Source organism: Calidris pugnax, unplaced genomic scaffold (assembly GCF_001431845.1).
Source record: "Calidris pugnax isolate Ruff unplaced genomic scaffold, ASM143184v1 scaffold70, whole genome shotgun sequence".
NCBI lineage: Eukaryota > Metazoa > Chordata > Aves > Charadriiformes > Scolopacidae > Calidris > Calidris pugnax.
This window is the reverse complement of record NW_015090862.1, coordinates 10,393,598-10,405,392: the sequence shown is the minus strand read 5'-3', so window position 1 is coordinate 10,405,392 and position 11,795 is coordinate 10,393,598.

Sequence of the window (11,795 nt, the reverse complement as noted above, 5' to 3'; positions counted from 1 at the left end):
AAGAAAATATGAGGAGCTGCTCAAATATTTTTTTTCCTCTATATATAACTTATCTATAACTTCACAATATTTGTACTGTTAATATTAAGTGAAACTCAAGCTCAATGTTTTTAAAAATGCAACGATTGTAAGTTAGGGAAAAAAATCATAAATACTTATAGGTAAGTTGAAAGGAGCTCGGTGCAAATGTCACTCCTGCTATGCAGCCCCAACTGCTTGATGAAAGGTACTGGCATTGGTAATTGGGTGGTTTTTTGCCTAAAGCATCCCAGCAGGGTGCCAGACCTCGTGTCCCCTCTGTGTTCCCTGGGTGTACGCTTGAGTGATACTTGTGCTTTCTGGTAAAAAACTGGATGATTTCAGAGAGGAGGAGCAAATGCTCTTTAATATGGATGTCTGTCTTTTCCCAAGATACTGTTATTTTAGCGGATCATTTATTTGTCAGCCATGTTTCAAAGTTAGCTGAGTGTTCAGAGCTTGGTATAGACGGTAAGAGGCCAGTCGGTGATTTCCAGTCCTGGATATAGTTGTTAGTCAACAGAGGTTTACAAACTGCAGGTCTTTGATAAACACTCGTCATTTCAAACTGCGCTTATTTACTAGAGAGAGAATGAAGTAGGTATCTGCTGCTACTCCTGAGCGCAACTCTTGTTTAGTTGTGCTCATTGTGCCAGTTTTTGTAATTATGACTGGGTAGGTGCAACGCAACACTTTAATTGGTAAATAAAATAAGCAGCATATTCTACTGCTAACGGCTGGGCTGTGCAGAGCAGTTTATAATTAGACTAAAGAAGCACCAAATAATGGCATTTTCACAAACTGGGTTTCCAACAACTTATTTACATCACAAAATCTGTATATAAAAGTAGCTCACATCCCTCCTGCCCTGTAAACATGTGTTTCACATTCTGTGAGGCTGATGCTTCCCAATGAATGTCATCCAGATAATGTAGTTTGGATTATGGAGAAAGCATCTTGATAAACAGAATACACAATTTCTATGGCTAGAAATGAGTTTTTAGAGCTTTCTAAAGAAGCCAATTTTTTTAATAGGTGTATTGCAAAGGCTCTGCTATTTCTCCTTAGTGGCCAGTATAATACGATGTTTCTGCACAAAGGCATCTTTTTCTAAGTTTATAGAAGAAGAGTTTGTAAAGGCAGGGATTGTACCTATTCTCTGCTATTTTTATAAATAGCAATTGTCACTCGGTTGCTAAAATGGTGGTCAGGAGAAATTGCTATTCTTGGGAGGAGGATGAAGCCACAGAACTGACTGAATGACAGGCTGGCTCTGTCACAGGTTTATTATGTAACTTTGGGTAAATCACTAATTTCCCAGTTTGTAAAAGGGAGATAATGCTAAGTTTACAGTGAGGGTTGTGACGTTTTATTGTTGGGGATTTTTTTTAATAAAATATGTTGAAATTACTTCAAAAGAGTGGCCTCAGAGGTATATGGAATTTATTACAGATCTGTTACAAATTGCATTTCTTGGAACTTGAAAATATTTGAAGTCAAAAAGGCATGTCCTTCTTAGTAGTCCTGTACTATACAGAAAACTAAAGATGACACTACATATTGAGTGGCCTCAGAGGTATATGGAATTTATTACAGATTTGTTACAAATTGCATTTCTTGGAACTTGAAAATATTTGAAGTCAAAAAGGCATGTCCTTCTTAGTAGTCCTGTACTATACAGAAAACTAAAGATGACACCACATATTCAATTGCTATTTAAAATTGTAAGTTTTTTATAAAGTTTGTGCTGCCAATATTACAGCAACACTTTGGCAGGAGTGATTTCTAAAGAAGATACCACTAAATGCTTACGTTGAGTTTAATGTTTTTTCCTGTTTGGGTTTCATCTAATCAGCTTAGAGTTTTAGTGCTCTTTTACTAGAGAGTCACAGAGACTGAATGCCAGCTGCATCTTTTGCTTGTAGAAGAAACAGTTCAAAAATAATATTCTCTTAATAATCTGTTGGATGAGCTGTGTATGGTAGAGCCATATCTGGGTGAAGAGTTTAATGCAGAAAAATTTATGACAAGCCAGGGCCTTTGGAATAAGGCATGTGGCTGGACTAATAAAAATGTCTCACAGTTACTGCTAGAGGGCTTGATCCTGCTTCCCTTGAAGCAAGCGACACAAGTCACGTTGGCCCTGCAAAGGCAGGATGAAGTCCTTTAGCTTCTGGAGACCCTCAGCAGGAGGGGACACCTGTCTGAGCCATTGAAAAAGGCATCAAAAGTAATCCTGAACTCCCATTAACCCCATGCTGCTCCAATAGGGTCTGGTGCAGTATAGTCGCCTTTACATCCTATGGGGCAGTGGCCATTCAGCTCTTCTCTATAGGAGCCTCAGGCTCCTTCTTACCACCACTCTACAGTTTATTTTAACATTAGGACAACATAAAAGAGAAAAGGAGGTTTGTGAAAAGTCACACAAACCGTGTGTGTGTTTAGTATACCTAAAGGCTTGTTACTTCCTTGTGGTAATCCTGCCAGGCCTCCTCCTTCAATCACTTCTGTGTCGGCCTGGCAGTCAGCTTCCTGCAGATATTCTACCCCAAACTACTGCTCCATAAGAGACTTCTGTTTTACACCTGCCGTCCTTCTTTTAATTGTATGATTTCGCACCTTGTTCTAGGGCTGGCGCTCCTCCAAGCTATTCCCAAGCGTCCACTAAAAAGTGGTTGGTCTTGAAGCATTTTTCTTATTTTCCACTTCTCGTGCTATGCATACTCCCCTATTATTTTAAACCAGGGTATTAACGGAGGGAAAGCCCTGGTATCCAGTCCAGTGCTTCAAAGTTATTAACAGAGCAGCTCTGCTCTCACTGTAAAATAGGCTTGTGCTTGTTTGAGTGCTTTTCAAATAGCATGGATGCTAAAATGTAAGGGACCTGGTAGCCAACACAACACTTATTCATAGCAACTTTGTGTTTCCTGAATTTCTTCTACCTGTTGCAACATTCAGACACTACCACAAGTTATTTAGTTCCCAAACTAGCTAGCTGTCTGAATAAGCATCTTAGCCACTTTGCCCAAGTCTAGTGTCCAGATCACCCAGATAGATACAGCCGAGCTGACAAGGAATTTAGTTCCAGTCTGAACACATTTAAGCTAATAATTTTCAGTATAAAAGTCTCTTATTAATGGTGCCTAAAAAATACCGGGTAGCAGAGAGGTTCTGTTTTTTCTGTATAAGAAGTCTCCTGTCAGAGAGCTCAGTGAGACAGGGATTGGCAGAAGGAGGAACGGGGCTGGAAAGCTTGGGTGTCTGTGAGGGGAGAAGGGCTCTGTGCTGGAAGGCTGCTCTGTATCCTGGGTTCAGAGGAAGGCAAAGTGGTGAGGGGATGAGAGGAGGGGAAATGCAGAGACCGCCTGGGCAATGGGGCAAGGCAGCATCGGAAAATAAATGAGAGCTCACGGCAGATGCCGATTCCTCAGCCAGCTATTCTTGGCAATGAATAAAAAGGTTAAAGAAAGGAAGAGTTATATTTATTTATATATATATGTGTGTGTGTGTGTGTGTATATGTATGGATGTATTTTATTTTTAAAAGGTTGCTTTTATTTCCAGGTTTTCAATTATTTCAAAGGTTGCCTGTATAGGAGGTGTCGTAATAACTCAAAGCTTCACAGAGACAAATGTATTATTGCTTATATCACAGGAGTGCCCACAGGCCTCTTGTAGGGACAAAGCCCCATTGTGTCAGATGTTATGGAAACATCATGTATATCTTTGATTCATAGTGGATTTTGAATCACCCTTAATAGTTTAATATTTTTCCCATCAGTTATTTTCAGTTTTCAAGCTCTGAAAGGGGCTTTTTACACAACATTTGTAGGTTCTGGCAAAAATTTCTGCAGATCACTGCAACCACCTCTGCATACCGTTTCTATACACCACCATCAGCAAATACCAACAGCAGGCAATAAAACTAGATATAAGTGATTCTGAGAATATATCACAGTGGTAGATTCATGAATTAACTGAAAAAAAAGAAAGAGTTGAAATACCAGACTTTTTTTTTTTTTTTTTGTGAAGTAATCTTAGAATTGACTAGCAAAGTATTTAGACATTATGTGACCAAAAACGAGGGAGAGAGTAAGGTAACAAAAACACTGAAGGATTGTTTGGAAAAATTCAGTGTAACATTATCAGTAAAGTATTATCAGGTTTAGTTTTTTCACAAGAACTGTAAGATCTGTCCTAGTTATTGATAAATTGCTTTTTTGGATCAGATAATATAACAGACTCTAGGTTGATTCTGAAGTGTAAAGTTGCTCTATTGAGCAGACAAATAGTGGGATAGTTGCTTGCACCATTTAGCAGCGTACTCTGCAAATAATCTTTGGAAACCACTGAGACTATTCATGTATTTTAAACAAGTGCTTCTGTAAAGTTCTGGCATTGCTCAGGAATGGTAATTTTATTCATTATCTGAATGCAGCAACTTTGAATTTATTCAGCGTAATAAAATAGCATCCACTATGCACAAATGTTGGAAGACATTTGGACTATGGCTGCATAAAGTGATGGTTTGTGTTGTTTACTCTTGTTAGCCAGAATTCCAACGTTTTTGTTAATGCAGCTCACATCACCAAGGTATATCCAAAGCTACCACCAACTAGCTAGGCGGCTTTCACTGCAAGTTTTTCACATATTATCCTTCTGCACTCCGTTTCTGAAGTCTTATCTCCCTTGTCCATAGCCAAAAGCTACTAACTTGGAACAAAGTTCAATCAAGACCCAAACATAATGAAGAAGGAGAAATCACAAAAGATGGAGATAATGGCTGCAGCTACCGCTGTGGATCCTTTTGCCACAGGCTCTGAAAGTCTGGAAAATTAATCAAAGTTCAATCAAGGATGTATGATATTGCGGCTGCAGCAGCAGCAGTGTCTGGTGTCACCTGGGAGCTGTCCATTAAAAACAGCTCCCTGCAAACCATCCCAGTATCGACGTGCTATCCCGGCTGAAGGGGTAGTCAGATGCTACTCCAGGACATTGCTATACCTTCTGCTTTCACTCCTGGGTAAACTTCAAAAGTTCAACATGTATCTTAGACATAAAAAGAACCAGCACATGTCTGGAGTAAGTTCATAAAAGAGGCATTTTTAAAGGAATCTGCAAAGTGGAGGATGGGTGATCCTTTCAAGGAAGATTTCTTGGAATGTCACTGTAGAATAGAAACGGAGATTTCTTCCTCCTTATTGATAAGAAAGGGATATAGATGGGAAAAAAATAACAGAATAAAAGTATTGTCTAAAGCATAAAGTTTATGTAAGAAAAGTCTTCAGCAGAGTGGGAGAGCTGGTAAATATGCCTCCATAATGAGCATTGATTGTCCTAGTAGTAACAGTATTTTAGGCACGGTTGTTAAACTCAACCACTTGTTCAGAAATTTGTAGCTTATGAGCTTGGAAAAAATATTCTGCAGATAAAGTGTAGTAATTTATTTATTTTTTTTTTGCAATAATTCTTCATCCAAAAATTCATTGAAAAATACAGAATATTTGCTTTGTATTTCATTGCCTGGGAAAAAAAGTGTCCTATAACCACTGTGATGTTTATGTTTAAAACTTGACAACACTTGTAGGCAGGGAAAATTCATCTTTCATTTTATCAGTCTGCCACTGAGACATGTCCTAGTCATCTCTCTAATACTCTTTAACACTCCCATGAAACAAAGCAAAATTGCCACCACTGGTATTACTGCTATGTTACTCATCAGCTATTATATGCCATAGTTTAAATGGTTGAAAACCACTACCTGGTATTAAAGAACAAGGAGGACAGAAAACAAAACAAAACAAAAAAACACAACCAGAAGGAAAAAAAAATGCTGGAGGCTGTGAAAATAAATACAAAACTCCATACTGTTGGTGAAGTGTCTCCTGTATTGATAGGACTCAATCATCTTTGGAAAAAAACCCAAGATCATTACTGTTTTAGGTATAATACTGCCAACTCTCCTTCTCTTTAACCATGTGAATGTGAGTGGCTACCAGTATTATGGCAGGCTTTTTGTTCTGACTTCGACACACCTCTGGCCTGATGTCACACCCTTTGGCCCAGGGGCACAAATGTGGTTCCTGACTATTCCTCTTATGACAACACAAAGTCTCTGGAATTCTGTCTCAGCCCTTTCAATCAGATAGCATAAACATGTCTGTCTCCTCATTGTACTTCTGCCTGGTTCATCAGTATATCTTAACTGAAATTACTGGTATTCTTTTGATAAACCATTAGTGTTAGGAAGGGGGTTGAATTTTTTTGTTAATTACTAAATCTCGGTGACAGAATCTGCCTGTTAAAACTTGTGTTGTAATTTGAGGATTAAATGCTGCACCTCTGAGAAACATCACTATCAAAAATTATTTGCTCTGAGAGCTTTAACATTGTTAGGAGCTGCAGTTTGACAATATAGATTCCTTAATAATAGAGTTAGCAATTAAATGTTTTAGACTCCTCACAGGACTTGCAAGATGAGAGGACAGTCAGTAGAATTGTGCAGAAAGGGTAATGTGTAGCCAATACAGCTCTTGCTTTAATCCCTGACAGTGAAAGACTTCAGCTCCCATTATGGTTTGGTTATTAGATAATATTTGAAAATCACATTTCACTTGATAACACCTTTGTTATCTAGCCCAAAGGTTTGCAGGTTCATATTCTCTGTTAGCACTTCTGTGCAAGCCCACCCCAAACTAAACTGACTGCAAAGATAAACGGGCCAAGCTGCCAAGAACAGTTGGGTATGTCATCCTTGCTGCAGCATTCCCACCTCACTCGGTGGAGTAAGATCTCTAGTTGGGTAGGGGTTTCATACAGATAGCATTGACATATGACAAAATAATTATGTCTTTTGCCATCCATTTAGATGGAAGCTGTATACGTCATTGCAGTTTAAAAAAAAAAATTGAGAAAGGTAGAGAACAGAACCAGTGGGTAAGCTGCTTTTCTTCCTCACAGGGTGGGGGATAGGGGGGAGCAACAAAAGTCCTTTATCATTTACCTAAAACTGTTCTGATTCAGGCAAGTCACTGAAATATGCTTACTTTAGATAGCAATGCGTTGCGATTTGTATGTTTCTAACAACTTTTCCAATCTTGATATACACTGTGTTTATATACAAAATGTTTCTATTTCTCTGTTTGTAGGTAAATATATTACTAGGAGTTACACAACTTCCAAGCTGCTACTTTTTTAGCTTATTTGCAAGCTTTAGTTACAAATACGGTTTGGGATTGTGAAGCCCTCTTCTTGAAGTTTGAATTTTGTGGAGGTTGATCTGCTTTACAAAACATTTTAAAAATGATAATGTCATTATGTAAGCTCTTTATAATTTCTTTTCTTGTACGCTTTGGTTGCACACATTGAAGTCTCAGTATAGAAAGCTACTGAGCAAGAAGGTGAAAGGTAATGTATTTAGTTTAACATTATAAACTGGCAAAAAGACAGAGAGCAAACAATAGGAACAACCAGTGAGTTTGCAAATGGGTAATAATTTAGCTGGATGCTCCGGGCTTCATATTGGGTCAGATGGTGTTTATTAAAAACCCTGGGAGGGTGGAGAGAGTGCAGAAGGAATGCTGCTTGCAGAGAACATACATGTTTTAGACTCATTAAAACTCTGAATTTTAAGGCTCTCCAAAAGGGTCTAATAAACTTACCTATACCTGAAGAGAAGATAAAACACTTGAAAAATGCATGCTGAAAAGAAGTAATTTGGAGGGGTTTTTAAATGCCGTCAGGTCCTGGAATGAAATTGTAAACATTCAACAGAAAGGCCCAGTTATCACAAAACTGTATGAACTCACCAGTATGGCATATATGAACAATGGATTAACTCTGTGCTTTCACTAGGAGACAGTAAATGCTGTATTTATCTGTTTGTCATCAAGTATATGCTAAAAGTTGTGTGTCTCTTTTTTGAAGTGCAAAACAGCATTAAAGGGAAGAAACTAAAATGCTAGAAAGCAAAAGAATAGAATAGAGTAATATTTAAAATACGTTAATGCTATCAAAGAGTCAAGTAGAACAGTGTGTTCCTTCTGGTGATCATAAGACACCTCTAAAATGATATAAGAAAAGAATGAAGAATGAAAACTGGAGAATCAAAATGCAAGATTATAAAAATCGTTGGAAGCAGGGGAAGGCTTTGCTAGGAGGATCGTTAACAGGACCATGTCAATTAAGAAAGAGTTTAATAAGATATAACATGAACAAAGGTAGTGATTAGCACAGAGAAGCTGAGCCAAGTCTTTTAGTTTATTCTGTTTCACATTTTAAAGCAACAGGTTTTAAAACCCCTATATTAAAAAACTTTTCCTGTGTGATCCATAATTAAACGATGATACATAAATATTCATGCTGAGAAATTGGCCTTGAAAAAGGATCTAACTTAAAAAACCAAACTACATTAGATGGCAAACCATTACAGAATCAAATTTTTCAAAGAAAAATACATCATGGCATAAAGAAAAAATTAATAAATGTTAAAAAGAAATTTACTATTCAGGCAGGTTTTTCATAATTGTAAAGCAGAGTTTATTCAACCTGATGACCCAGTGGAGAGGCTCTGCTTCATGGGGATGGGTCAGTGGTACAATCTGCTATTGGTGATGTCTTCCTGGGTCTGCCATATACACTGCTTTAAACATTAGCATTTTGTAATGGCCAGTGCTCACTTAACTTCACTCCTGTTTTGAACCACAGAAGAAAAGTAATGCAGTGAACAATTAGATGAAAATTAGTGCTGAAGCAGAGGGTGAAAATGCAGATAGTATTAAATAAACTTCTTACTTTGTTGGATTTTTTTAATTGCACTAAAGGGGGTGTAAATAGCGAGACAGGGATCAAAATTTGAACATTGATTAAACTGTTAGTGGAAAACGGTTTTGGACACTCTGTAGCTCAGTATTATCTGCTTGGGTCACCTCACAAAACCAGCCTACCTGGAAATGCTAACAACAGACTTGGAGTTCTCTGTTGCTTAGATGAGAACTGGAGTGCCTTACCCGACCTTCCACAGATCTTAAGAAACTTTATCAAGTACTTTATGGCTTTACCAGGCCTATTTGTAGTTTGACCAGTGCCCAAAACCTATGCTGCAGCACACTAAGTTTAAAACTATTTTCATCTTCATGTGAAAAAGTTTGTTAAATTTTAAAAACCGTTGGTCTTGCAAGTTGTTTGAAACCTACATCTGTCTTTATGTCTTGCTGACAAGACCTCAGGTCCCCTGATTTTTAAGGTCTGTTTCCTCTTTCTACTCCTACCTCCCCAAAATCTTGTGTCCCTTCAGTCCTGGGCAGCAATTCCTTCTCCTGTTGGCTTTTTTCCCTGAAAGGTGACCCAGTGCCCATCTGTATGATCATGGGACTGACCATTACTTTATGTGTCTTCTGAGAGGTGAAATGTTTAATCCACACATCTCTCCAAGGCAATAAACGAGCAGAGCATTAAATTAGCACTAAGATCTTCTCCAGCACTGATTTAAGTAAGAGGGACATAGCATATTATGTGTTCGGAATTTAGGCCAAGCAGACAGGACACGGAGGTTAACGCCGTTTTGCAGCTAACTCTGGTCGAACCAGCGTGAAGCAGGCAGCCTAGGGCTGGGGAAGTTATGTGCCTGTTTGCCTAAAGAATGCAGCAGAGACCAAACTTAGTCCTAACGTTTAATTAGTTCTTGATTAGTTTCTTCATATTCTTTTTAGAACATTTTTCTTTTTTTTTCTTTTTTGGAATCAAGAACCAAATTTGGGGTCATAATTGAAATTTAAAAGGGGATTGGATTGCACTTTCATGCTGTATCACACTGGCTTAATTGTAGTGATTGTCTAGAATGAGTACCCTTTTTTTTTTTTTTTTTTTTTTTTTAAAGCATCGTAGATAATAAAATCAGCAAGGTTTTATTTATAGTCAGTTCCATATGATGAAGCTCTTCTCAAAACTATGAATACTCTTGTATTTGGTGAAGTAGTTTTTAGCACTTCACATCCCCTTGCGTTCATGCTGCTCTGAACACACAGGCTGAGACATGGAGAAGAAGAAACAGGCTGGGGCAGGTGGGAGGAGAAAGCAGCTTTCCTTGGGCTATGTTGTTACACCGTGATTGTATTTACATTGTGACTTACATGGAGTTCAGACCTGGAGACCCCTTTCCTTTGCCCTCAGCACTGTCCCTGAGAACACATTAAGACGCTGTGGTTTCCTCAAAGAGCTTACAACTGAAATAGATTTAAAAAAAAAAAAAAAAAAAAAAAAATTAGAAACAAGGAAACAAAAATCCGAACTGAAATAACGTGCCCCAGGCCAAATAGCAACTGTGTGGCAGAGCCCCAGATGAAACCAAGCCTGGTGCCCTGTCCCCATGCCTGTTTCTTTCCACTAGAAGCTGTTTTTGTCCATTAGCTTTTGCTGTTGGAGTTCTGGGAGTCACCCTCTGGTGTCCATTTTGGTCCCTCTTCAAGAGACATCTTGATAACTGTTCTGCACAAGAAAGCTTGCATTGTGAATCAGCTGAAAATACCGAAGAAGCTGTTAATGTACCAGTATTTCTTTAAAAGTTGACCTGTAGATACAAACTGTGCCTTGCACATGTCACATTATGCTGGAGATCATTGGATTTTCTAAAAGCTGCACAGATAGTAAAACGCTGAAAAATTGCTAATCAGTAATAGTGAATAGTTTAAAAAGAGCAAGGCATGAATATGTTCCCATAAAATATTCATTGAAAAAGCTTGAATAATGAAAATAATGCTTAAAATAAAAGACTGTTAGTAGATAATTAATTAAGAAAAAAGTAAATTGGTCTTAAATTGTTTGCTATGGATAGTTAGCCCATTTAATAAGAATTATCATCTTCCAGGCAAATGGCAGATAGCTAGTAAATAGGTTTTTCCTGGGAACTGGCTAGAGGGGAGAGCAGCTCTCCACACATCTAAGTTTTAGTCACTTATCATTTTGAAGTCAATTCAGAGCTCCTGGCGGTTTATGTAATCTTAAGCCACTCTTCCCACTTTTGTTGCAGAATTCTCAATCAGGTACAGTCCTTTTTAGTTATATTGCTGCCTATTTCATTAAGAAGGAAATATGATTTTAGTAACAAGGTGTGCCTTTGGCTTTGAGTTATCATCGTGAGAGAGCAGTTAGGTTTTGCCCTCATCACTGAACATATGCTTTTAAAACACTGCTGTTAAGAATCACCTCAAATAGCATGATGTTGGCTGTGAGTTCTCAGGCTCTTTTTCCTACAGTTTCCAAGACCACTGATAATCTGTGTGTAAGTGTCCTGGGTGCCCAAGAGAGAAGTGCCCTGGCATGTTGCAGGGGCAGAGGTGGCACTGGAGCCCCTACGTAGAGCCCTGCTGGGGATGGACCAAGCTGCCACCAGTGGTTGACTCTTCTCACACTTTAGCGTTTTTTGGCAGAAGTATCTGGCAGACCATGCTGTGAAACTAAACACCCCTCTCTGTTTTTCGATCTTGTTCAATAGCTCAGTGGGAGAAATAAGGCATAGGGTGGAGAAACCCACGGATTTAGGGAAAGCGTATGCTTTCATGTCGTGCTCTATTGGACCAGATTCTGGTATCACGTTGGCTTTATCCTGGCCTGCCACAGCTAATGCCATGGACTTAACATTAACTGTACTCCAGTATTTAGTATAATGTAAATTATGTTCTCTCCTTAAGCATTGTGCATATATCTAGCAAATTGTAAATAGGATTAGAAGAGGACAACAAATTAACCAACAATAATAATATGTTAGCTGTCTTCTCCCTA